A 12,500-nucleotide genomic window follows, 5' to 3' on the forward strand; every position below is an offset into this window, starting at 1 on the left:
GAGGTTAAGTTAGATTAGTTTAAGTTAGGTTAAGTTAGGTTAGGTCGCTTTAGATTTTGTTGTGTTAGGTTAATGTTTGTTTAGGTGAGGTGAGGTTAGGTTAGGGGTGGGTCAGGCTAGGTCAACGCATCACCTGTGGTACAAATCCATCAAAAAACACCTTTTGTCATTTTCTTATAGCATCACCTTAGTTATCCTGCTAAATTTGCACCTACAACCAACACTGCCATCCCCTTTACTTCTTGCACCATACCCTTACCTAACTTAACCTAACCTCACCTAACCTAATCTGACCTAAGCTAATCTAACCTCACCTAACCAAAGCTAACCTAACCTAAGCTAACCTAACCTAACCAAACCTAAGCTAACCTAACCTAACCAAACCAAACCTAACCTAAGCTAAGCTAACCTAAGCTACCCTAACTCAAGCCACTAGCTGCATCAGACAACAACAGGAGATTCCCCTGTGTTGGCAAGCTTCACACTGCTGCAGCGCCAGTCACACTGGAGCTGTCAAGGAGAAAGCAAGTGGGCACCTTCTCTCTGTCCCAATGACTCGTGTGGCTTGACACGCGTGCACACACACATACACACACATATATATTTACTTGTGTGTGTGTGTGTGTGTGTGTGCAGCATATCAGTGTAGTGAGCAGTGTTGTTTGTAGAAGGTGTGTTTACTTCAGCATTATTCAAACCATTTGTGTGTGACATGCACATTTGTGACAAGCCAACGACAGCTGTGTTTGTTTGGGCAGCACGTTAATTTTAGCATTAAGAACAGAGAAGGCTTCCGTGCTGGAACACGCTGCGTGCCACTCACCTAACCGCTCACGCTGATCGCACTCATTTTCTTCACCTACAAATACAAGTTGTTGCAAACTCCAGTTCTGCACTGCACATTGTTTGTTTGTTTGTTTGTCTGTGTTTGTGTTACCGTGTCTTACTTGTTCACACCATAAAAAGGTGAGTGTTCAGTGGTGGAGTGTGAACACCTTGCCTCAGATGAAAGGGTCAATGCATGTTGGTGTGTTGGTGTTGCACATGTTCCTGTCCCTTGCTAATGTTCAAAAGTCAACAAAAGGTGCACTCAGTAATTGCAAAGGAGAAAAATTACTTTAAATCTACAGTTGTGTTTAATGACCAGCGCACCACTGGTGTGCCAAGCCCCACACACCAGTGTGCTCACTGCTGCACCTGTCCACCTGTCCACGGTGCACAACAACCTCACGGCTTAACACAACACAACACAACACAACACAAGCTAAACTAACCTAACATAACCAAACAAAACCAAACCATAACCTAACCAAACCTAACTTGACCTAATCCAACATTACCAAACCAAGCTTTTAACTTAACCTAACCAAACCATAACCTAACCTAACCTAATCATAACCTAACCTAACCTAACCTAACCATAACCTAAGGTAAGGTAAGGTAACCTCAGCAAAGCGAAGCAAGAATTGACTTACTGGTTCACAATTGCCAGGTGAAGCAAGCAACAGTTTCCGAGAGGCTGGCGTGACCTGCGAGACTCAACGCTGTCCTTGTTTGTTTGTTTGCCTCTTTGTCAAGAATTGCTCTTCTTTGTTCCTGCAAACACAACAATTGATAAGGAAAGACTGACAAAACAAACAGGAGGAGGAGGAGGAGGAGGAGATCATTATAAGGAAAAAGAGACCAAGGAAGGAAAAGGAGAGAGAGAGAGAGAGAGAGAGAGAGAGAGAGAGAGAGAGAGAGAGAGAGAGAGAGAGAATATGAATCTTTGTTTGTTTTTCTCTCTCTCTTCAATATCAGAGAGAGAGAGAGAGAGAGAGAGAGAGAAAGTGTGTGTGTGTGTGTGTTTGTTTGTATACACACACACACACACAGAGCTTGTTCACACACTTCCTCTCTCTCACTCACTTTAAAGGAAACTGACTCACTCTCTCTCTCTCTCTCTCTCTCTCTCTCTCTCTCTCTCTCTCTCTCTCTCTCTCTCTGTGTGTGTGTGTGTTTGTGTTTTGGTGGGTAGGTGGGTGGGTGGTGGTGGTGGTAGAGTAGTAGTAGTAGTAGTAGTAGTACTGGTGGTGGTGGTAGTAGTAGTAGTTGTGTTGTTGTTGTTGTTGGTGGTGGTGGTGGTGGTGGTGGTGGTGATGTTGTTGTTGTTGTTAATAGTACAAAATCAATAAAATAATAATAACAATCGAGCTAGTACTGTGTCAATGAACAAAATAGCAGTAGTAGTAGTAGTAGTAGTAAGAGTAGTTGTATACTTACATGTCTGAGAGAAGGCTTCAATTTTCTTAATTCTGAAAAGAAAAAGAAAATATCAGTATTAGTATTCGATTATTATAAAGAACACAAGGGCTGATGCAGGAAGCCATTCACACACTCGTCTTGTAGTAGTAGTAGTAGTTATCCCCGTTCAGTGTGTGTTGAATGAGTTATTTCTTGTGGTGCCGTGATTAATGACCCTGAGGATTTGGTGAGTGTCCCTGGGCCCTATGAAGCCTCCCACCTAGTTCATCTCGCCCCACGGCCTGTCTGCTGCTCTCATTACTGTTATTATTATTATTATTATTATTATTATTATTATTATTATTATTATTATTATTATTATTATTTTGGCCGTGGTTATGGTGGAGCAACAAGAAGAAGAATGTTTTTAAAAGTATATTATAAGTGAGAGAGAGAGAGAGAGAGAGAGAGAGAGAGAGAGAGAGAGAGAGAGAGAGAGAGAGAGAGAATTTAGTTGATCTGATTGAGATAAAATTGACAATAATAAATACTACTACTACTACTACTAGACAAGAAATAATAAAAAAATCATACAGACAGACAGACACAATCTCTTTAATATTTTTTAATGTACAAGAGATACAGGCCAAGGGCAACAAAAATTTAATAAAATAAAGAAAAGCCACTGAGATGCCAGTCCCATACAAGAGTCCCAAGCAGTGGTCAAAATTTGAAGGGTAAGTGTGTTGAAGCCTCCCTCGTGAAGGAGTTCAAGTCACAGGAAGGTGGAGGTACAGAAGCAGGCAGGGACTTCCAGAGTTTACCACAGAAAGGGATGAATGATTGAGAATACTGGTTCACTCTTGCATTAGAGAGGTGGACAGAACAGTGGTGAGAGAGAGAGAGAGAGAGAGAGAGAGAGAGAGAGAGAGAGAGAGAGAGAGAGAGAGAGAGAGAGAGAGAGGAGTTGATGCGACGAAAAGCTTTTGATTCCACCATGTGTGGCAGAGTGGCATGAGTGGGGCCCCCCAGACACGTGAAGGTCCATACACACTCCATACATGGACGGATAAGGCCCCTTGTACAGAGTTAGCAGCTGGGGGGTTGAGAAAAACTCGTGGAGACGTCTCAGAACGCCTAACTTCACAGAAACTGTTTTAGCTAGAGAAGAGATGTGAAGCTTCCAGTTCAGATTATAAGCAAAGGACAGAGCGAGGATGTTCAGTGTGGAAGAGGGGGACAGTTGAATGTCACTGAAGAAGAGGGGAGAGTTGTCTGGAAGGTTGTGTCCAGCTGACAGGTGGAGGAATTGACTTTTTGAGCCACTGAATAATGCCAAATTTGCCCTGCACCAATCACAAATTTTAGAGAGATGAGAAGTGAGGCGTTCTGTGGCTTCCCTGCGTGAACTGTTTACTTCCTGAAGGGCTGGGCGTCACAAAAAGACATGGAGTATGTTTATTACAACAAACAAAACACAGCTTGAAATATTTGTACCAATAAAAGCTTTAGAAATAACACACACACACACACACACACACACCTAACTTAACCTAACCAAACCAAACTTAACACAAGCAAAACATTTAATAGCTATAACTGAAAGGAAGGTTGAGTTTAACAAACATAGCATTTAACCACACAACACACCACAAAACATGCTTATCTCCTTATATCGTAAACATCAAAGCCCCCACGTTTTTAATACTTGCATTAGTAATATATTAAAGAAATCCAATACTTTCAATTCACAAGTATAACAAGACTATTAAGGTGAGGTGCAACAAGCCAGTAGGCCTACACGTGGCAGTCCCTGTGTGAAATAGGCCTGCCAATCTCCAGCTGTCCTCTCCAATCACCACCCAGTCTAATTTCTCAGAGCTCCCTAAGACTCGCCACTAACAGCCTGATTGCTGAGTCCGTTCCACTCATCTGCCAAACTATTTGAGAACCAATTCCTCCCCATCTCTTTCCTAAACCTAGATTTTCAACCTTGTGTCCGTTACCTCTTGTTCTGTCCTGGCTGCTGGTCTAAGATTGAGTTTGCCCCCTTGTTGTAGCCCCTATACCACTTAAAGACTTCCATCAGGTCCCCTCTTAACCTCTGCGTTTCTAAACGACATAAATGTAACAGCTTCAACCTCGCCTCGTAAGGAACACTCCTCGTCTCCTGTATCCTTTTGGGAGCAAGACGTTTCGCAGCAAATGACACTTCGCCTCGCCACTGCGAACTCGCCCAATGAACCAGCGGGACTGAGGCGAACCGTCCTAGACTACGTACTATTAAACCATACCGTATTTTACTGGTGGATACATGTATATATTATTATGTTCATGGAAAATAAAATGGCATTAAAACATTAAAAACATTAAAACATTAAAAAACATTAAAAACATTAAAACATTAAAACATTAAGAAAAGAATGAATAAAATACATGTATTCATGCCGTCCACACATTAGAATGGGCAGTATATTCCCGCACATTTGCGCAAAAGCATCTTTGCCAGTTCTATGTCCCTTGTCGAGGTTCTCATGTATTCTTCCCACGCATCAAATAATCTACCATGCATGCGTTTATATTTTTTTCTTTGGTACCTTGACAGTGTGCCTTCACTTATGTATTGTGCCTCCACACTGACTGTTGCTGCTTCCTCAGCCAGTAGTTCTGCTAGCAGATAGAGTGGTAGCTTAGATTTACCTGCTCTTCTATTTAAAGCACTGTGCCAGCTCTCGCAGTCATTATTAGTTCTAGTTGTGTGGAAGAATGCTGACCAAGTTTGTGGGGGGAAAGTGGTACTCAAAATCCACTGTGAGGAAATGTATTCTAATAAGTCTGCCAAGGGATTGGTAACTGCACTATCTTTCAGATAATTAAACACGGGTATAATATGCTCAGCTGGTAACATGGGGAGGGCAAACAGCTTTCTTATGTACGTGTGGGTGGGTGGGTCTTTCTGATATGCAACTTGTAGGCCAAGTTGCTGCACTTTCCGCCACACTGCTTGCGACCAGTGAAAGGTACAGCCTCGCATTCTGATGTTTGGAAATTCTTGAAGTACTGCCTTCCATGCAGCTGCCTCAAAATCCATTACGAATTCTTTAACTGACAGCTGTAAAAAAAAGGATTTTATGGTCTTAAATATACACTGATAATCTTCATATCTTCGACCACTCATTAAAATAAATAAAAGTGGAACTTGCTTGGTGAGAGTCCCGTTTGTAATAAAAGCATGTATTGAATATAACTGCACAAATGGTTGTTTTACCAGCTTAAAGGTACCATCTAGATACCAGGTTTTGGCAGTCTTTAAAGGTTCTCTCTGACGATCTGAGGACCACATTAAATGTATTCTGGAATCCTGCTGCACCTGCCATGTTTCAAAAATCAGTGTCAATATTAAAATCTAATGTGGTTGGGTGTTTGGGTCTTGTTTTCTCTCTGAATCTATTAAAACATCTTGCTAAGCTTGCTGTTGCTGGCAGTTGGGGAACTTGGTTTTCTCTTAACAAATCCTTAGCAATTTGTACTCCGGAGCTGTATGGGTTCCTTGTAGAAGATTCTTTTCCTTCACTTACAACCATGTTTTTAAGAAGAGCAGATGGATTAGCAGCATGAAGATGGGGCTGCACTCCAAAGGTGAAACAATCTTTTGATTCTGTTACCTGAGCGTGGCATTTGATATGTTTATTTCGCACCACACACTGCCACTTGACATCACCATTTTTGTTGGTTCGCATTTTATTGTAAGAATATCCGTCTGATGAAATAAGTTGGCAACCCCCTCGCTTGCTCTTGCCCTTGGCGTAGGTTACAGGAACTTCCTGAGACACAGCTGCAACTGGGGCTGTATCAGAGAGGATAGACTCATGGAGGACCTCTCTTTGGTTTAGGTTGGGCAAATCGTCATCAGAGGAATCATACAGAGAAGAAACAAGTGATGTAGGCACGGATGGTGAAGACGGTGAAGCAGCCAGGTCGAGTGGTGAAGACGGTGAAGCAGCCAGGTCGAGTGGTGAAGACGGTGAAGGCAGTGGTGACATACAAAATATGCACATCCAGTCTACCTCTCTTCCTTCTCTAATGGCCTGTCTATATTCTGCCTGGCTCACCCCACTTCCACATGTCCTGTGTTGCCAACGCTTACACCTAGGGCACAGCAGAGCTTGCTGCCTCTCTCCAACTTCCATGCTGCAAGAAATGCACGGGTAGTCAACGGTAGCCTTCTTTCTCTGATATCTTTTAGTTGCCATGGCTGGGAACAGACTAACAAAAAGTTATAACTGAATCAATCAGGAAAACACTCATAATACATGTGAATCACCATTATTATGCTAACATGGAAACAAATGTAATTATCTAAATTAATATTTATACATATTTGTATCGAAATGTAAAAGTTGGAGAAATGTACTGTGAACTGTCCCAAACATTTGCTGCGAACTGTCATTCCCGCTTCTGAAGCGTACGTGAGGCGAAGTGTCATTTGCTGCGAACTGTCTTGCTCCCTATCCTTTTAGTCATTCTCCTCTGTACTGATTCTAATAGACCTATATCTTTCCTGTAATGTGGGGACCAGAACTGCACAGCGTAGTCTAGATGAGGTCTGACCAGCGCCAAGTATAACTTTAATATTACTTCCGGCCTTCTACTTTTAACACTCCTAAAAATTAATCCTAGTACCCTATTTGCCCTGTTTCTGGCCTCTATGCATTGTTTCCCTAGACGGAGTTCAGAGCTAACTATAACTCCTAAATCTTTCTCGTACCCTGTACCTACCAGAGTTTGGTTGTTTGTTGTGTACCTAACCTAATCTAACTATAACTAGTAAATGTTTTTTGTACCCTGAACCTAACAGCATCATTGCTCGTTGTGCACCTAACCTAACCTAACCAAACCTAACAGAACTTAACCTAACCTAACCAAACCTAACAGAACCTAACCTAACTTAACCTAACTTAACCTAACCTAACCTAATCTAACAGAACTTAACCTAACCTAATCTAACCAAACCTAACCTAACAGCTACAGAAAGAAGTCAGTGTTTTAAGTGAATTATGTAATGGTGTGCTTGTCAACCAGTAACACCTTCAACAAGTGCACCAAGTCTTTGTGGTAAATTACTGCAACAAAACAAGAAGAACAAAAAAATTGCAATAAATGAATCAATAGATAATAAATAGTGAAAAAAAATGGTAAATTTATAGTTTAAGCTAATGTCCCCAATCTCTACCCACGGCCCACGGCGTTATTATTAATTTCCGACAAGTAGTGTAATCATTAGAAATGATGTGAATAGTGAGAACAAAATGAGGTAGGTTATTACCACGTAGTGTGTAATGGCTTAAACTATAATAAAACCGCGTTGTTTTAAAGACGTGCTAACAGCTGACTTATTGCCCACACACACACGCACACACATCAATAACAGCCACTAGTGTACGTGTGGGGTCCCTGGTTGGCTGGGTCGTCTGTCAGTGTTGCCAGTGGTGTATCTTCCTTGCAGTGTTACCAGGGAGGGCAAGGTTAGGTTAGGGGCACAAGGAGCAACGCCAGACGGGTCCACGAAAGCCAGGGACCCCACCTCTTCACTAGTGGCCAATAACGATAACAAGAATCACACACTAACAGACTGCAACATTCAAGCGCACTTAAATACACAAATACATGGATTGAAATACTATTTTTTTTTTCAGCGGTTTAATGAAACACTTAGAGGCGCCATGCAACACTGATCAAGTAGTAAGTGTGTGCGTGCGTGTGTGTGTGTGTGATCAGGCAGCCAGAGCGAGCCAGAACTTCACACACACACACACACACACACACACACACACAAACTCTCTCTCTCTCTCTCTCTCTCTTTCTTACTTTTCAAATAGTTGTTGGCTTCATCCTTGAGCTCCTCCGCCGCCATTTTCGCTCTAATTAGAGAGAGAGAGGGAGAGAGGAACCACAGATAAGTGAACTAGCTCAAACATGCCTCTCTCTGATCTTGATCTTGATCTTGATGGTACAGGTGGCACAGGATCACTCCTGAGCCAGGCCTTTGGATCGGCAACTCCTGTAGAAGGGGAAAAAAAGAGAAACGAACAGCATCCTCTATCCTAATTGTTCATACACCTGGCACGCCACATTCTCTCCAGAAACTCTTTCACCGCCTCAATCCTTTCATTCGCCTCTCTACACAGTCCCAGCAACAACACCATCCATTCCTTTCCTGTCTTCTCCACTCTTTCATTCCTATCATGCCCTAACTCAGTCAGTATCACTTGCATCATCTCATTCCTGTCTCTGGCATACTGCACACACTCCAGCACCACATGTTCCACCGTCTCATCCTCTCCCATGTCACACATCTGGCACACTTTGCTGCGGGACTCAGACCACCTGTAACTCCTTGCATTCACATCCATACACTGTGCCCTCGCTCGGAAGAGAAGATCACCGCCCAGGCTTCCATCATACCACCTTTCATACCTCGGGGCCTCTTTCTCCTTGTACCATTCCAGGGTCTTCTTTCTTTCCATTTCATTCCTCCATTCATTCAGTCCCACACATTTAACTTCTTTGTCTATCTCATTCTTCTATTTTCTCACATCCCATTCGGCTCCCACTCTGCCTCCTCTTGTTACCACCCATTCACGCTCATTTTGATTCCTCCCGGCCATTCTTATCGCCCACACAACTTGCAATCCATTCCTGTCTGTCATTCTCATGCATCTCTTCCTCCATTTGCTTCCACTTTCATTCCACAGGTACACCTTCCTTGCTATTCTTGCATCATCCATTCTCTCAAGCCTAATCTTGTACCTAAGTGTGGCTTTTGTCAGTCTTTCTCTGAAGGTGCTCCATCCCATGTCACCTCTCAAGGCTTCAACTGCTGTGCACCTCGGTGCACTCAGTGCCATCCTTGCTACTCTATTCTGGCCCACTTCTAACTTATCAATTTCACTTTCATTTCACGCAATCACATCCATAGCATACATTATACATGGCACAGCCACACTCTTCCACACTTCTCTCAACACATCATACTTGCTCTCATCCTTGCCGCGCTTCCCAGTCGACCTGCCCACTGGTTTACCATACTTATCTTTTCATTCTTTGCCTTTGCACACCCACTAGGACTCATCCACATCCCTAAGTACTTGTATTCTTGCACCTGTCTCAACTCATTCTCTCCAAGTCTCCATACCACATTACTTTCATCCTCTGATCTATTCACAATCATTACTTTGCTTTTCTCACTGCTAAACCTTACTCCAAAGTCTTTACCATAGCCATCCACTACATCCAACAAACTTTGAAGCTCATCTGCCGATTCACTCATAACAACTACATCATCTGCATAAAGAAGCACACATACTTTATCATTCCCCACACTTACCCCTACATTCATTCTTCTCATCCTGGCTGCTAGCTCCTCTGTATACAGGCTAAAAAGGGTTGGTGACAATATACAGCCCTGCCTAACTCCTCTCTCACTCTTCACCCAGTCTGTTTCTATGTCTCCTAGTCTGTATCTAGCTCTTGTGTCCACATACATACTTTGCACTATGTTAACTATCTTTGCACTCAGTCCAATCTTTTCTAAGACTCTACCTAACATTTCTCTGTTCACTCTATCATAAGCTTTCTCTATATCCAAAAAGCCTAGGTACAATTTACCCCCATCCTTCTTTTTCTTCTCAATCATTTCATTCACCACAAACATATTGTCCTCAGCTCTCCTATCTCCACGAAAACCATTCTGTTCTTCACCCAGCACTCCAGCTGTCTCAATCCATTTACAGTCTCTCATTCAACACTGCACTGAAAACTTGACCCGTTGTATTCTGTCCTATGTTTACAATCTTGAATCTTGATCTTTTTTCGGTGTCTTTTGGGAGTTTTTGAAGTGTCTTTTTGTTTTCATTTTTTTTTCTTTAATATACTTTTTGAATAGTGTTGATAGGAAAATGTGGGGAATTTAATGGGCTATAATGGTGAACTATTGGTTTTGTTTCTTTGGTGGTAGTTATTTAGATATTCAGAAAAATGTTGAAAGTATCTGGATGTCTTAGAATTTGATATGCTATATATATATATATTTTTTTTTTCAATTTTTCTCTTTATTAACTAACTTGTAATTGGTGATGGTGATAGAGATGAGGAATTTAATGGACTATCATGGTGTACTACTACATTTTGTTTTCGTCTATTAGTTATTTAGATATTGTGAAAAATGTTGAAACTATTTAGGTGCCTCAAAATTAGAATTGCTGTATATTTTTCATTTTTTTTTTAAACTAATTTGTAATTGATGATGGCGATAGTCAGATGTGAACAATTTAATGGACTATCATGGTGCACTATTAGTTCTGCTTTTTCACTTATAGTTATTTAGAAATATATTACAGAAAAGTACAACAATTTTTCTTCCTCCTTCTCCTCCTCCTCCTCCTCCTCCTTATCATCATCATCATCATGTTTCTCTTCTTCCTATTATAATTACTACTACTACTGTGTGTGTGAGTGTGTGTGTATAGTAATAATAATAACAATAATGATAATAATAACAATAATAATAATAATAATAATAATAATAATAATAATAATAACAAGAAGAAGAAGAAGAAAAGAATAAGACGATGATAATGAAAACACACATATATAGAAGACATACTAAATCCTCCTCTCTCTCTCTCTCTCTCTCTCTCTCTCTCTCTCTCTCTCTCTCTCTCTCTCTCTCTCTCTCTCTCTCTCTTTCTAATATAATAATAACCAGGAATAATGAAGTATAGGTTAGTGTCCCTTAAAAAAACATGCGTTTTCTTTAATTAAGTCACTTATTTATAGAAACATGAGGTCGAGCATCCTACAAATTTACTTAATAAAATGGACCATATTGACCTTACAAGTAAAAATTAGAGACGTCGCAGTGAGCGTTTTGATACCAGATAGCGCCAGAATTTTTAATTCTCTCCGGAAAATAAATACTTTTTGGGGCAAGGTTTTACAAACTTACAAAGGTGTATCGTTGCACAGTAATGCGTCTGAATTTTAAGTCAATTAATTTCGTGATAACTGACAGCACATGACATTGTTTGAGCCTCTATTCATAATTTCAGATGATATTCTTAAAAGAGCCTATAAGTGTATCAAGGCAGGCAATCTGTAATTTTCTACTGACCTCAATGGAAGTATACTAATATATACTTGCATTTTCATGTACTAAACAACAGGCAAATCCATTTAATGTAAAGAAAATATAATTCTGTATCAGAGACTTTATTTTTGCGGTACGATCACTATCCTCGGGTACTTGGGCAGCGAGCAAACCAAAACACAGGGCCACGCTTACTCGACTACCCTGCACAATGGATACATCACCGCCACAATCATGGACTACAGCGGAATTAAGAAAATTTCTGAAAGAACGAGCTATACCCTATTCTGGATATAGTAAAGCAAAGTAAAGGCCTTTGTATCGGCAGAACTGAGAGGCTATTGTCTACACTTTACTCTCCTTCCTAACGGCGCGCGGCGCTTTCTTTACCTGAAGAATCATGATCAAGATAAGTACGTCGTACGTCCGCCAGCGGTGCTGTTCTTTTTTTTTTTTTCACTGATTACTTTCATATACAGGACGTGTCAGTGATATCTAATATTTTTCAACATTCCCAGATAAAATGCACAAGCCGAAATCAACATCCTTTTATTTTCACTGTTCATACTTACTTAAAAAAAATCATTACCTATTTTTAGTTTTATCTTATAATTCAATTAACAAAGCCTTATCATACACCAGTAAGTATGAATATTAATATTAAGGGTTATGTTTTTAATTTTAGATACACTTGTGCAGCAATTCATGCTGTACTTCTCCTACACATCGATTTCAAATTTAGCTAAGACACCCCTTTGTCCCAGGAAATCGGAGACAATTAAAAATGCTGGCGCTGATAGGTATCTACCAGCCTCACTGCCACGTCTCTAATTATAAATATAGCTCTTTCTCTGACTTCTCCCACTTAAACATAATAAGTAGTAGTATTAAACATCACAGAATAGTAGATTTAAATAGTATATACAAGAAAAACTCAACACACTCGTATAATAGCGATAAACAGGAATAATGAAGTACAGACTAGTGTCCCTTAAAATACATACGTTTTCTCTAATTACGTCACACCTTTAAGAAACATAAAGTCGAGAATCTTTCCAATTAAAGTTACAAAGTGAACCATATTGACATTACACGCATAACTACTATTACTACTACTATTACTACAACT

General features: G+C 40.6%; 1 long non-coding RNA gene across 1 annotated transcript in view; it reads right to left on the minus strand.

Moving 5' to 3' along the window:
• LOC135097841 (uncharacterized) overlaps positions 1 to 7,909 on the minus strand; it is a 14,143-nt gene extending 6,234 nt beyond the window's left edge. Inside the window, exons 1-3 of the long non-coding RNA XR_010266208.1 lie at positions 7,550 to 7,909; positions 2,263 to 2,294; positions 1,476 to 1,596 (exon numbers count right to left, since the gene is read on the minus strand). This is a non-coding gene — a long non-coding RNA (uncharacterized LOC135097841). The remainder of the gene's footprint in view (positions 1 to 1,475; positions 1,597 to 2,262; positions 2,295 to 7,549) is intronic.
• Positions 7,910 to 12,500: the final 4,591 nt, after the last annotated feature.

This window comes from Scylla paramamosain, unplaced genomic scaffold (assembly GCF_035594125.1).
Source record: "Scylla paramamosain isolate STU-SP2022 unplaced genomic scaffold, ASM3559412v1 Contig33, whole genome shotgun sequence".
NCBI lineage: Eukaryota > Metazoa > Arthropoda > Malacostraca > Decapoda > Portunidae > Scylla > Scylla paramamosain.